The sequence below is a fragment of the Cetorhinus maximus genome, chromosome 36, assembly GCF_964194155.1.
Source record: "Cetorhinus maximus chromosome 36, sCetMax3.hap1.1, whole genome shotgun sequence".
Lineage (NCBI taxonomy): Eukaryota > Metazoa > Chordata > Chondrichthyes > Lamniformes > Cetorhinidae > Cetorhinus > Cetorhinus maximus.
The window spans coordinates 3,387,402-3,401,795 of NC_135914.1; the positions used below are offsets into that span (position 1 = coordinate 3,387,402).

General features: G+C 53.6%; 1 long non-coding RNA gene across 1 annotated transcript; it reads right to left on the reverse strand.

The window, feature by feature from the left end:
• Positions 1-11,058: 11,058 nt before the first annotated feature.
• Positions 11,059-14,290, reverse strand: LOC144672239 (uncharacterized). The gene is made up of 2 exons (XR_013574083.1): positions 12,941-14,290; positions 11,059-11,484 (listed from the first exon to the last, which is right to left on the reverse strand). It is a non-coding gene; the product is annotated as an uncharacterized LOC144672239 (long non-coding RNA).
• Positions 14,291-14,394: the final 104 nt, after the last annotated feature.

Sequence of the window (14,394 nt, forward strand, 5' to 3'; positions counted from 1 at the left end):
CCTCATTTCTTAGTTCTGATGAAGGGTCATACGGACTCGAAACGTCAACTGTGTCCCTCTCCGCAGACGCTGTCAGACCTGCTGAGTTTTTCCAGCTATTGTTGTTTCTGTCCTGCTGGATCAGGACAGGTGAGTGTCCTCTGCTCCTGCTCTCGCTCCTGGGACGGGATAAGCGGCAAAAAAAATGGGCTGCAGCCGAAAAGGTAATTGAGCCGTGTGTGTGGACCACAGTGGTGGTGGTGGTGGGGTGGGGGTGAGTGGGGAGGGGGAGGTGGGGGGGGTCAAGTACCCCAGTGTCTGCTTCGGTCTGCGGGTTACTGGGCGCGATCGTCCCAGACCTGCGCCAAGTGCGGCAGTGGGCGGGGGAAATGATGCCGGCTGCAATGGTGGCTTCTCGCGCCGCGTTAATTATGCACCCCCGGGAAACGCGCCGCGTGGAAGGCAGGCTCTCTATTCGCCCGCCCCGCGCGCCGCCTCATCACGCCAGGCGCCATGTTTAAAGCGCAGCTGCGCGCACACACCTCCCGGCGCTCCCAGCCCGTGACTGCTGCACGGCAGACATGGCCCCGGAAGGCAAAATGACTGCAGCCCCTACTCCCCGGCCTGGTTCAGTGACAAGCCCCTCGAGCACCGGCCAGGATGCCCGCTATCCCCGCCCTGGCCGCAGGATGGGCAGCGGCGTAACCAATCCGGCTTGTGGAGGCGGTGGTCGGCGCCAACGCCCTGCAAAAGAGGGACAGCCACCCCAGTGCCGCAGGAGGATGAACGATCTCCTCCGTCCCCCCCAGGGTCAGTCACTGTTCTCATCACCCTCAACTCACACACTCACAAACCCATATCACACACCCACAGGGCCCGCACTCACTGCCGGTTCCAGGGACATCACCATTCACCCTCTCACACTCACCGTCATTGTCCTCACCCCGTCCATGACACCACTCACCACCCACACGGGCCGGGCACCCTTATCACCTGGCCGGCAGGCGTCCCTGCTTACATTCTCTCCATCTCTACTCCTGCAGGACGAGCTGGCACACAACAGGAGGGAGAGATCACAGACTGGCGGAGGAATGCCTGAAATGAAGATCCTCACAGACTAGCCACCCAGCCGGCCGGCGAGGATCTGGACCGGTCCTGTGCTGACGGTGAGGTCGGTGCTGCTCTACCAAGTGAGGATCCAGCTGTGCAACATCCATCAGACAACCAGGCCGTGAGTGATGTGTCCTGTTTCACAGGCCACTGCGCCGTGCACTAACTATCCCTCCTTGCTTTCACAGGCACATCTGGGAAACAGCCGACTGACTCCATGACCCAGGGCCTCCAAGCAAGACCCGAAGAAACCTCTGAAGAGGAATCTGGAGGTACCCTCCTTGAAGCCCCATCATAGCGCTCACCTACACCCCCCACCAGCGCAGAGACACACACCTCGGTGGGACCGAGCTTTAGAGCAGCCTCAGGATCACAATCTGGTGAGCACATCGCACTGTCTGACCCACAGCAGGTGGACGCAGGGACTTCCCAGGTCCCCGGCACTGGGAGGAGCTGCTGGAGGTCAGAACGTTGCTGAGTCCGGGTCAGTTGAGGAACCTCTGGACTCGGTCATGTCACAGTTGTTGGAGCTGCAAAGGCAACTCAGGAACATCAGGAAGGGATGCCCACTGCACTCCTTGGATTGCAAGGCACAATGGAGGAGTCCGTCCGCCTTCAGGCTGAGGTGATAGCGCTGGTATTGCCAACACACCGAGGTCAACACTGGCAGGATGGTGGCCACCATGGAGACCTTGGTCCAGGACGTCGCTCCTGCACTGCTGCACGGGCTAAACTCCATCGCTGGTGCCATAGTTGGCCTCCAACAGTGTGTACGCAAGAGGGGTGATGGGCAACTCAATCTCACTCCAGCTACCCCTTCTCCTCAAAGAGTCAGCCAGGGGCCCTCGAACACCCATAGGGAGGAGGATCAGCAGGTGTTTCCCCTCCACCCTGAGACCATCCATCCAGGTGACTCCGGGAGTGTCCGGCCCATCCGAATCCCCTCTTCCTGTGACCCCAGCAGTTCCAGCCTCACAGGTGGAGGAGGGTGACACTGCCACACAGCAGGACCCCGAAAGCAGGCCGGGGCCCTCCAGGTCTCGGCCCTCCAGAGGACGCCCGCCAAAGTCATCACAGACAGGGCGTCGCAGTCAGCAGGCTGCCCCCACCTCCGCTGTGGAGGTCCGGGGAGAACCAAGATGCAGCGGCAGGGTTAGGAAAGATGTAGTTGCAGAGTCTGGACGGGGGTGTTTCAGTCCAGAGCCTCTTCCCTCCCTGTGCCCTGTGCAGCCTTCAGGCCAAAGTGATGGTCCAGCCTCACACTCCCTGGACACGTTACTGATGCCTGCACCTCGATGGTGCTGGTCATTGCTGCCAGAATGTCGTGGGCAGATGTCACAGAGTTCTCCCATTCTCTCTGTGTGCTCTCAGCACCTTTAACATGGGGCTGGCTCCCCATCTCTTCAGCATCTGTGGCCAGTGACGCTGTGCTCCTGAAGGGCTCAGGTGCTGAAGGCAGGCAAAGGATCAGATGCTTTTAAAGTTTCATGGCTGCGTCCCTATGATATGACCCTGATCACCGAGCGCAAGCGAGCTGCCCTCGGCCAGACAGGAGTCAGACATCCTCAGAGACTGTGTGAAGATCTATGGAGTGTCCTCACTGCATGTTGTCATCATCCTCCTGCGATCGAGCGACTATTAGGGCCTGCACTGCGTCTCAGTGACAGGAGCAGTATCACAGAGGGTATTTGCGCTGCCATAAGCCAGACTGGAGTCAGACGCTCACAGATACAATGTGAGGATCTATGGAGTCTCCTCAGTGCATGTGGTCATCATCCTCCACAAATCTAGCAGCTGTGAGGGCCTCCCGTGCGTGCCTGCCTCGTCTGGCCAGTGCGAGGGTCTCATCCCTGTCATCGTCACCTTCGAGGACCCCCTCACCCTCATCACTATCGATGTTCTCCTCATCAGAGGAGACCTCCACCTCCTCCATCTCCTCCTCAGCCAGCTCCTCTCCCCGTTGCAGCGCCAGGTTATAAAGGGCGCAGCAGGCGATGGTGATGCATGACTCCCTCTGCGGACGGTATTGCAGGGCTCCACCAGACCGGTCCAGGCACTAGAACCTCATTTTCAGCGTTCCAATGGTCTGCTCCACCAAGTTGCGAGTTGCAGCATGAGCCTTGTTATAGCGTTGCTCTGCTGCAGTCTGAGGCCGCCACACGGGTGTCATCAGCCACGGCCTTGTCCCCGAGGAGCCATCCCTGCAGCCTCTGTGGACCCTGGAAGACGTCAGGGGTCTCTGACCGACTGAGGATGTGGGAGTCGTGGACACTCCCTGGAAACCGGGCACAGACCTGCAGGACGGGTTTGTGGTGGTCACGCACCAGCCGCACATTCAGCCAATGGAAGGCCCTTGCGGTTGACGTAGCTGACCCCTCGTTGTGACCCCGGGAGATCTGAGCGCGGCCACTCGCACCCTGCAGCCGTGGGCAACCCAAGATCTGGGCCAATCCAGTCACTCTCGCGTCCTGGCTCTCCCGGTCCCAGGTGGGATGCACAACGTTGTGTGGCCCATCGCGAAGATGGCATCCGTGACCTCATGGATGCATTTGTGGGTGGAGGCTTGTGAGATCCCACAGAGGGTCAACCTGTGGAGCCCTGAATGGAGCCACTGGCGTAAAGATTGAGCACCGTGGTCACTTTCACGGCCGCTGGCAATGGATGCCCTCCATGTCCCCGTGGCACCAAATCCTGCAGCAGCTGGCAGATTTAACCGACCAGTTCCCTAGACATGTGCAGTCTTTGGCGATACTGGTTCTAGGTCATTTGCAAGAATGAGAAGCGGCATCTATAGACCCAGGGTTTAGCTAGGCACTGACCAGCGACAGCTCGGTGCCCCTTTTCCCTAAGGGTACTGCTCCTCCCTCTATGCAGCCAGGTGCCTCCGGCGCTCTCTTCTCCGTTGTCTCTGCTCTCTGTACCCCACGAGGCATACAGCTAGTTCACCAGGCTCCGTGCTCCTGATGTACACCTCTTGCAGGGTGAAAGAGAGAGACGCGTGGGTGGGCAGGGGTATACTCAGCGCCTCTCTTGGTTAAGTCTGAAAGCCCCTTAACCCATCCCGGAGAGTGCTGACCACCACTTGGATGGCCAGAGTTCAGTGGGCAGCCTGGCTGCCCGAAACCCTACCCACCTCCGCCCCTCTTCACCTGACCGATTGGTGGCAGCTTTGCCCATTGGGACTGCGCGCTGTGCTCTCAGCTCAGGCACAGGCATTCTCCTGACCCACACTGCACTGTTAACTAGAACCATGGGGGGAGACTGGTCCACACCGGGATGTGGACATTGCAAGGGGGCTGTGAGCACCTCCAGCAGTGACTGCTCCGTGGCCTAGCTTCAGTAAGGAGATTGTACAATGTGCCCAGTTGTCGGTTGAGTCGGTAGTTATGAAGGCAAATGCAATGTTGGCATTTATTTCGAGAGGACTAGAATATAAAAGCAGGGATGTGCTGCTGAGGCTTTATAAGGCTCTGGTCAGACCACATTTAGAACATTGTGAGCAATTGTGGGCCCCGTATCTCAGGGAGGATTTGCTGGCCCTGGAGAGTGTCCAGAGGAGGTTCACGAGAACGATCCCAGGAACGAAAGGCTTAACAAATGAGGAACGTTTGAGGACTCTGGGTCTATACTCGATGGAGTTTAGAAGGATGAGGGGGGGGATCTGATTGAAACTTACAGAATACTGAAAGGCCTGGATAAAGGTGGACATGGGGAAGATGTTTCCATTAGTAGGAGAGACTGGGACCCGAGGGCACAGCCTCAGAGTAAAGGGAAGACCTTTTAGAACAGAGAGGAGGAGAAACTTCTTTAGCCAGAGAGTTGGTGAATCTATGGAATTCATTGCCACAGAAGGCTGTGGAGGCCAGGTCATTGAGTGTATTTAAGACCGAGATAGATAGGTTCTTGATTGGTAAGGGAGATCAAAGGTTACGGGGAGAAGGCGGGAGAATGGGGTTGAGAAACTTATCAGCCATGATTGAATGGCGGAGCAAACTCGATGGGCCGATTGGCCTAATTCTGCTCCTACGTCTTATGGTATCACCTCACACTTTTCAGGGTTGTCTGTCAGCCACACAGCCTTTATCCCCCATTTTCAATATTTTTACACCTGGCAGAGAGGAACGTTGGAAGGAAATGACTAAAAAAGAAACAATCTTTCTCTGAACGTCCCAACGACCCATGTTCACGATTGCAGGGAGCTCTGACTTGGAGGTCGATCTTCAAGTCCTGGAGGGTCTAGCCCAGTCCTGGAGGGTTGGCGATCCTTGACCCTATACCCTACTGGTACGAGTTGCTGATGTTTCCAGCCACCTTTTCAAAGCGCAGGTGGATTTGAGGAATTCAGTTTTGTAATTCACCGTGGCAGGAATGGAACCCGTGACCCCAGGGTTTCTAGACCACCCCAACCACAGGTGCTGCGGCCCGTCGGAGTTCTTTGCCCCCCCATTCGCTGAGATGGCTCCATCCCTGTCCCAATGTGTTGGCATCCGGCATGTGACCTTTGGAGTGCGATCGACACCGTACTGGATGTAAAAGGGGGATGCTCTTTATTTATTTATGTGGAGGGGGGGGAGTAGGGGCTAAACCTCTTCGCCTCCCAATCTTATACCACTTTTTTTAATGTCTGCTTTTTGACGAAGGCTTGACAAGGAATGGGGCACCGAGGGCAGAGTTATTCCCGTGAAAGTCCCATCGCCTCCCCCAGCGCTTTCTGTTTTCAGTCAGCAATCCAGACACACAGGCTCAAGGGTTCGAATCCAGCCACAGCAGCCGGTGGAATTGAAACTAAATTAATAAATTCAATTCACGAATCGAAGCAAAAAAACCTGGAATGAAAGCTGGGACTCAGCAATCGTGACTGTGAAACTACCAGATTGTTATAAAGACCCATCTGGTTCACTGACGTCCCTTTAGGGAAGGAAATCTGCTGCCCTTACCCGGTCTGGCCTACATGTGACTCCAGGCCCACTAATGTCCTGTGGGTAAGGAAATCTGCTGTCCTTACCCGGTCAGGCCTACACGTGACTCCAGGCCCACAGAAGTGTGGCTGACTCTCGAGTGCCCTCGAAGGGCAATTAGGGGTGGGCAACAAACAAATGCTGGCATCGCCAGCGACATTCATATCCCGTGAAAACCGCCCCAATCCTTCCACAGCCCAGCGAGCAGATGTAAAATCCTGTTGTGGAGCTTTTCCCAATATGAGCCAAGCTTCGGGAAAGGAATGGGACAAAATGAGGAAAACATTGGGGCTAAATCCAAAGGAAAAAATAACACGTCCCACCCAAAGACTGGAGATTAGAATTTCTACCCGCCGACATCTTACTGTGATCTGGAAGGCGCTGCCTGAAAGAGCGGTGGAAGCAGATTCAAGGGGAACTTTCACAAGGGGAATTGGATAAATACTTGAAGGGGGAAAGGTTTGCAGGAATATGAGGAATGAGCAGAGGGGTAATATTTGAAGGGAAGACAATTTGCAGGGCTATGGGGGGTAAGAGGGGGGCAGAATTGGACTAATTGGATAGCTCTTTCAAAGAGGTAGCACAGACTCAGCGGGCTGAATGGCCCCCTGCAGTGATGTAGGAGTCTAGCATCGGTAAAATCAGACCGTTCTGGTGACCCCTTTGAAAAGGGCACAACTCCACAAAGTTTCCCAGCCATATGGACCAGGCGGTCCCAGGTTTGACCTTGGCTCTGTTGGGCAGCATAGCTCGAGGAGCTACGGGGGTGGGGGGAGGGAAAAGGGGGCACGGAGGGAGAGTGCGTCCCAGTTGGCCTCAGCTCCCCAGTTGGGTTGTGGTGATGTCGGTGCTCCGACTCCAGCTCGATGGCCTTGTTCGAACCGTACTTGGGTGCACCTTCTGACAAAGGCAAGGGAGAGAGAGAGAGAGAGAGGCAGGGCTATGTTCCCCCCGCGGAGTCAACATATGTCTGAAAAGACTTACACAGGACTACCAGATGGGCATGATATCAAAAGGGCAACCAAACCCAAAGGAATTGGAGGGAGTGAATGCCTTCACAGGGGCGATTATGGAAAAAGTTGGTCAATCACTCACTGCTCCAACATGGGGCAACATTACAGTCAGCTGTAATGGGGCAGTGTAGATTGCAATGTTTTATGTCTTGGGTAAATGAGTTCATGGGCCAGTCAAACTCTAACTGCACGCCTTCCTATATTCTCATCAATTGCTGCTTGCAATCAATAACGGGGAGAGACTGATTTAAGAATAAACAGTGATGGTTTATTGAGACATAGGGCAGAGCACCAGGTCATACGTGCTCACTCAGAAACCTCCAGAGCTCGACTTACAGTTCCCAGCTGCCCGCGCTGTGCAGTGATTCATCAGTGCTGTCACATGATCAGCACCCTTGCATTCTCTTAAAGGGACAGGGTACCTCACTTTACCGCACAATGATAAACCAGGTAACCTCAGGAGTCAGGGAGTCTCCTGATGCGCAACCATTGGGCACAGAGAGAAGGGTTTCTGATCAATTTTTATTAAGCTACCACTAGCAAGAAAGATTAAAAATAAGGCCCGCATTTATATGGAATTCCTTTCGTGGCCTCAGGACGTCCCAAAGTGCTTTGCAACCAATGACATGCTTTTTTTGAAGTGTAGTCACTATGTTGTAGTGCGAGAAACACAGCAGCCACTTTGCACACAGCAAGATCCCACAAACAGCAACGTGACCATGGTGTTTTCAGAGATGCTGCTTAAGGGATAAATATTGGCGCAGGACATGGGGGGAAAACTCTGCCACCCCATCCCACTCCGCTCTTCCAACAGTGTTATGGGATTATTTGATACCCCAAAGGGGTCAGTCGAGGCCTCAGTTTAACTTTACATCTGCAAGGTGACACCTCTCTGACAGCCTGGCCCTCCCTCGGCAGTGTACTGGGAGTGTCAGCCTAGGTTTTGTGCCAAGGCAGCTGGAGTGGGGCTTGAACACTCGGAGATGAAAGTGTCAACCTGGCTCCAGACAACCTGCCATTATCTCTGAGAAACATGGGCTAGATTCAGACCAAGTGATGGGAGCCCTGGCATCTTTTAAAGGTCAAGTTTCTTATTTATTCATTCATTGGATGTGGGCGTCGCTGGCTGGGCCAGCATTTATTGCCCCCTTGAGAAGGTGGTGGGTGAGCCGCCTTCTTGAACCGTTGCAGTCCGTGTGGTGTAGGTACACCCACCGTGCTGTTAGGGAGGGAGTTCCAGGGTTTTGACCCAGCGACAGTGAAGGAACGGCCGATATATTTCCAAGTCAGGATGGTGAGTGGCTTGGAGGGGAACTTCCAGGTGGTGGTGTTCCCCACGTGTCTGCTGCCCTTGTCCTTCTAGGTGGTAGCGGTCGTGGGTTTGGAAGGTGCTGTCTAGGGGGCCTTGGCGGGTTGCAGTAGTGCACCTTGTAGGTGGTATGCACTGCTACCAGTGTGTGTCGGTGGTGGAGTGAGTGAATGTTGGGGTGCCGATCAAGCGGGGGCTGCTTTGTCCTGGGTGGTGTCGAGCTTCTTGAGTGTCGTCAGAGCCGGAGTTTAAGACAATGTTTACTGGAGAGTCCAGTGACTGTGCACAGGTTTCGAAATACTTTCGTTCATTTGACCAAGTCTTAGCTGAACCCAGCAGGATGTTGCTGAATCAGCTGATAGGTCAACTGGCCAATCCCTGGATAGAGCGAGGATTTTTCAGGGGGCGGGTGGGTAAGAAAGCCACAGGGAGTTTCCTAAGGTTTAGAGCCGACCAGTTTCCATCATAGCTTGAGGAGGGGTGCCCCAAAGAAATGCTGGGGAATGCCCCCCTCCTCACCCCTCCCCCACCAGGGGTCCCCACGTATGGATTGCCTGGCAATTGCCCAGGAAATTCTAACTTCCCCTGCACTGGGAACCATCCAAAACTATGAGTTAAGTCGCAAACGTCAGATGGTTCCGACCGTCTTACATCGATAGCAACCCAGAAAAAAATGGGAAGAATTGAAACCACTTCTAACTTCTGGGTAATAATAGTACGGACCCACCCCTAGCCCCAAGGTACTTCCCCCACTGGTCCCCCACGATGACCCCCCCAACCCCCCACGGGACTCCCCTTGCCCCCCCAACACAGGACTCGCCTCACCTCATCCCCGGCCCACTAGAAGACTCCCCACACCCCTACCTCAACAACCCCTGTACACCCCGACTACCACCCAAATGCCCTCACCTCTCCCCACCTCGCTGACCATCCCCCCTGACCACCCTTCCCCCACCCCCTCATTGACCACCCGACCATCCCCCAACACCTCCCCGACCACCTGAACCCCACCTCCCCCACTGACCACCTGATCTCCTCCCTACTGACCCCAACAATGGCCACCCAACCCCCTCCACCTACCCAACCAACTCCCCTACTGACAACCTGACGCCCCCTCTACTGACCACCCGATTCTCCCCCCCAACAATGACCACCCAACCCCCACTACTGACCACCCAACCACCCCTCCCCTCGCACCACCACTGACCACCCAAAACCCCTCAGACCAACTGACCAACCCCCCAACGTCCCCCGACCTACCCACTTACCTTACAAATGTACCTGCTCCCCAGCTTCTCAGAGTGGCTGGACCTTTAAACTTAACCCGCTTTACTGCAGCCTCACCTGTATATAAAAAAGGGGGCAGGCGTGGTTTCCTTACCTCCAACTCCCCTGCCCTCAGGCTCCCGCTGCACTACACTGTTTTCACCCAACCTGAGTCGGAAGGTCAAGCGAGACAGGAGGGGCTGGATTCCCAGGCAAGAACCTAGGAGCGGAGTGACAATCCGACTCTGATCGCCACTCCGCAGAAGTCATGGGCCTCAATTTAACAAGTTAAGAGGCTGGGGGCTATTCCTCTAAAAAGGAAAAAGCCAAGCAGTGTCCCGATAGAGGCTTTCAAAATGCTGAAGGGGGTCTGCTAGGGTAAATGCTTGTAGGTGGCGGGGGGAATACAAAATCGGGGGCCATCAATACAAGAGAGTCCCTGACAAATCCAATCGGGGAATTCAGGAGGAACTTCTTTACCCAAGAGAGCGGGGAGATGGTGGGACCGGCTCCCACAGGGAGTGGTCGAGGTGAATCGCAGAGATGGATCGAAGGGGTGTGGGGGAGGAAGCTGGATAAACACACGAGGGAGAAAGGAATAGAAGGACATGCTGATGGAGGGAGATGAGGAGGGCGGGTAGGAGGAAGCTCGTGTGGAACTGAAATACTAGCACGGAGCAGAGGGGCCGAATGGCTTGTTTGTGTGCTGGGAATTCTCTGGAAGATTGCCTGGTGTGCTTTGTATGTTACAGGGAACACACTTTGCAGTGGATTAAAATACGCTAAACTGATATCTTTTCATTCCTATATTGTAAACTAAATCCATCTGTTGATTTAGAGTCAGCCACAACCTGCCTCAAATGTTTCAGTCTGAATTCCAAAAGCTAAGACAAACGGACTAAAGTCAGTGTCCCAGACGAGGGGCTTCACGGCGACAAATCTCAAGCTACACTAACGCATATCTAGGCACCAGGCACCAAAAGCGAACTCCTCACAGTAAAGGGACGCCAGACCCCTTCTCACAGGAGAGGGCAGACGGACTGAAGACAGCGTCTGCGGTGGACCCCAGATCCTAAACGGCGGCGATTACCACGGCACCACTTGAAGCAAAAACCCGTTTCCCCCCCACCCACCACCCGATGGTTTAGGAAGGGAACCTCGTCTCTTCCAGCCGAGAAAGCTGAAGGAGCAGAACCAGCAACGGTGGAGCAGAGATTTTATCAGGGCGGAGGAGGCTATTGGGGGTGGGTGGGTGGGGGGGACACGTTTGAGCAGAGGGCGAGAATTTTAGCTTCATGAGGAGCTGCAACACCTCTTAACCCGTGGACTTTTGCTTGATCCACACAGGCAGAGGAAGGGAGTGTCCACCAACTCTCCTATTTCTTTCCGCAAGACAGAGTAACACAGAGACCCTCGAGAAGAGCAGTGGATAAAATGTGAGTTTACTAGTGTACATTCACGTTAACATCTTTCAGGGTAGCTAGATGGTGATATACCAACATTTAACAAAGTGCATTAGTCACCTCTGTAATCTTCGTATATGCTGCAAAGTACATAAATAATTACTATGTAAAAACACCTCCATATTTACAATTATAATATTTTAATATATAAAACTTTATATTAAATCTGAGCATATATAGCGAGATAAGATTTTTCTTTATGTTTAAGATTGATGAACTCTCTAAATCCAAGGAGGTTTCTCCTGTACGTTGGCGTCTAAGGTTCTGTTAGATAGTTTCTCGTGGTTTCCACGTCACATACACACAGGCTCCTACAAAGCAGACAGAGGCAGGGTTGTTAATGGAATCTTACAGAATGTGTAAAAGGCGAGTGTGCAACCCTGGACCTTCTGCAAGGGGCGGAAGGAGCAAGCCACTGGCACAATCCAGGATCCAGGAGGAGACTGATGCTTGGAGCAGTGTTGAAAAGGGGGGAGAAGACAGACCCTAACAGAGGAAGCGCGCCCTTCAACAAAGTGGGAAGGAAGTGGCGTAGTGGTCATGTCACTGGACAATTCAGGGGCCCCAGGCTAATGCCCTGAGGATAAGGGTCCAAATCCCACCCCTGCAGTTGGCGGAACCTAAATTCGATTAATAAAATCTGGAATTGAAAGCTCCTCTCAGTAATGGCGGCCGGGATACTGTCATCCATTATGGTAAAAACCCATTTGGTTCGCTAACGCCCCCTTTCAGGAAGGAAATCTGCCCCCCCTTACCCGGTCTGGCCTACATGGTGGCTCCAGGCCCCACAGCAATGCCCCCCTGAAATGGCCGAGCAAGCCAGTGAGCTCAAGGGGCAATTAGGGATGGGTAACAGACGTTGGCCTTGCCAGCGACGTCCACACCCTCACGAAAGACTGAAAACGATGCTCCTGGGGACACACGTACTTCTCATTGAGGAAGGGACTTGGCTGATCCGTTACAGAGAGCATGGTCGGCCGGCCGGGGAGGGGAGGCTGTTTAAGAGGGAACAATCCACACTGGAACAGCCAAACACGGGCTCTGGCTGCTCAGCAGGGTGACTGTGCTGTAACCGTTCCGTGATTCTATTTCACAATTACAACACCCCTTTCAATGGAAGCTTCTTGAGCATTCAGGACCCTGTGCCCTCGGACAACGAGACAAAAGGAAGTCAGGGGTTTCTCAATTTAGAATTGTACAGCAGACAACCATTCAGTTAGCTTTGAAAGAGTTATCCAATTTGTCCAAAAGACCCTCCCTCTACTCATTCCCCCCTCACCGCACCCCCATCGCCCTGCCAATGTTTCCCCTTCAAGTGTTTATCCGATTCCACCCCCTCCTCGCTGAAAGTTGCTATTGAATCTGCTTCCCGGTGCCCTCCAGATCACAACAACTCGCTGCGGTTGTCAAAATCTCACCGGCCCCTGGGTTTTTATTTGTCACCCTCCCCGGACCTGGGTTCCCATCCATTCTGGCAAACGATGAAGGTTCCTCGATACGCCCGGTTCCAACGATGGGCGGCTAAAAAAAAGCAACAACACAACTCTGAATTCCGCCGTTCCAAACCTGGCCCTCGCTCGAGAATAGGGCAACTGTGCTGGTGCTTTTGGGCAAGTCAATAGTGAGTGAGTGTTTTCAGGTGATAGATTTGGAGCGCTGCATGAGCAATGTTATCACATGTTAAAGTGTCAGGCTGTAATTTCCCCCGGAACTCCCCCAAATGACTTGCTAGCACATCGATAAACACCAGTACCAGCTTGCGAACGTGACTAACACAAATCCAACACGTTCACATAGACCAGTTGCCCCATGGTGTAAAAGGCAAGTGTGCAACCCGTAAACCCTGGACCTTCTGCAAGGGGCGGAAGGAGCAAGCCACTGGCACAATCCAGGATCCAGGAGGAGACTGATGCTTGGAGCAGTGTTAAAAAGGGGGAAGAAGACAGACCCTAACAGAGGAAGTGCGCCCTTCAACAAAGTGGGAAGAAAGTGGCGTAGTGGTCATGTCACTGGACAATCCAGGGGCCCTGAGGATAAGGGTCCAAATCCCACCCCTGCAGCTGGCTGAACCTAAATTCAATTAATAAAATCTGGAATTGAAAGCTCCTCTCAGTAATGGCGGCCGGGATACTGTCATCCATTGTGGTAAAAACCCATCCCGCCTTCTTGAGCCGCTGCAGTCCCTGTGGTGTAGCTACACCCACAGCGCCATTAGGGAGGGAGTTCCAGGATTTGGACCCAGCGGCAGTGAAGGAACGGCCGATGTATTCCAAGTCAGGAGGGTGAGTGGCTCGGAGGGGAACTTGCAGGTGGTGGTGGTTCCCCTGCGTCTGCTGCTCTTGTCCTTCTAGATGGTAGAGGTCGCAGAGGGGGTGGAGCAGTGTGGAGGCCCGATGATCATTAAACCACCCTTACGAGACCGAGGCCGAGATTTTATGGTCCCACCCACCACCAGAATCTTCCAGTCCTGCCCTGCCGAAATTCAATGGACTTTTGGCTCGCTTGCCACACCCCCCGCCAACCCTCCAGCACCGCGTTGGGTCCCGCCATAGTGGGAATATCCTGCCCAAATCAAGCTGGTGAAATTCCTGCGCTGAGGGAGGCAAACTCAAAATGCTTCCAATTCCAAAACTTGAATCTTGCCGATACGGGAGACACGTTGCTGAAGCTTTTCGTCTTGCACTCATCAGGACAAACACAGGAATGCCAAATTTCAAACAACAACAATTTATACTGCAGGAGAGAAGGGTGCCGATTGGTTGGCAAGTCAACTCTGATTGACCCTGGAGAATGCAACGGGGAATAATGGGCTCCCCCAATCTCCAGAGCAATTCAGGAAAAGGTGCATGGCTTGAGCAGATTCCATTTGTTTGCAGGGGTCCCTGAGTATGAATGTATGTCACTGCTAGCAAGTATAAATGAGCCACATTATGAGCTCAACCGATTGTCTTAAATTGATTGTTAGGTGCAACGATCAACGCACTCAGTATTGTCCAGTGAGTGCTGCCCAATTGCGCAATCACATCTAACCGGTACACGTTTTGATTTAGGTTTCGTGAGTGCGGGCTGATTGCTTTCTTGAATTTGTTCAGATGAGTGCAAGTTGAAAAGCAACAAGTCTACCTTTACAGCGATATTTAATTCTGTGCTACCAAAACTGATTTAATACCAAAACTATAGCGGGGGGTGGCGGGGAGGCAAGGCAGTTTTATTTTTTAAGTGACCACCATCTCGTGGCGATAGTGGGAGTGGGATGGGGGAAAGGAGGGGCTGGAGAGCCACAAGCGAGTGTTTTT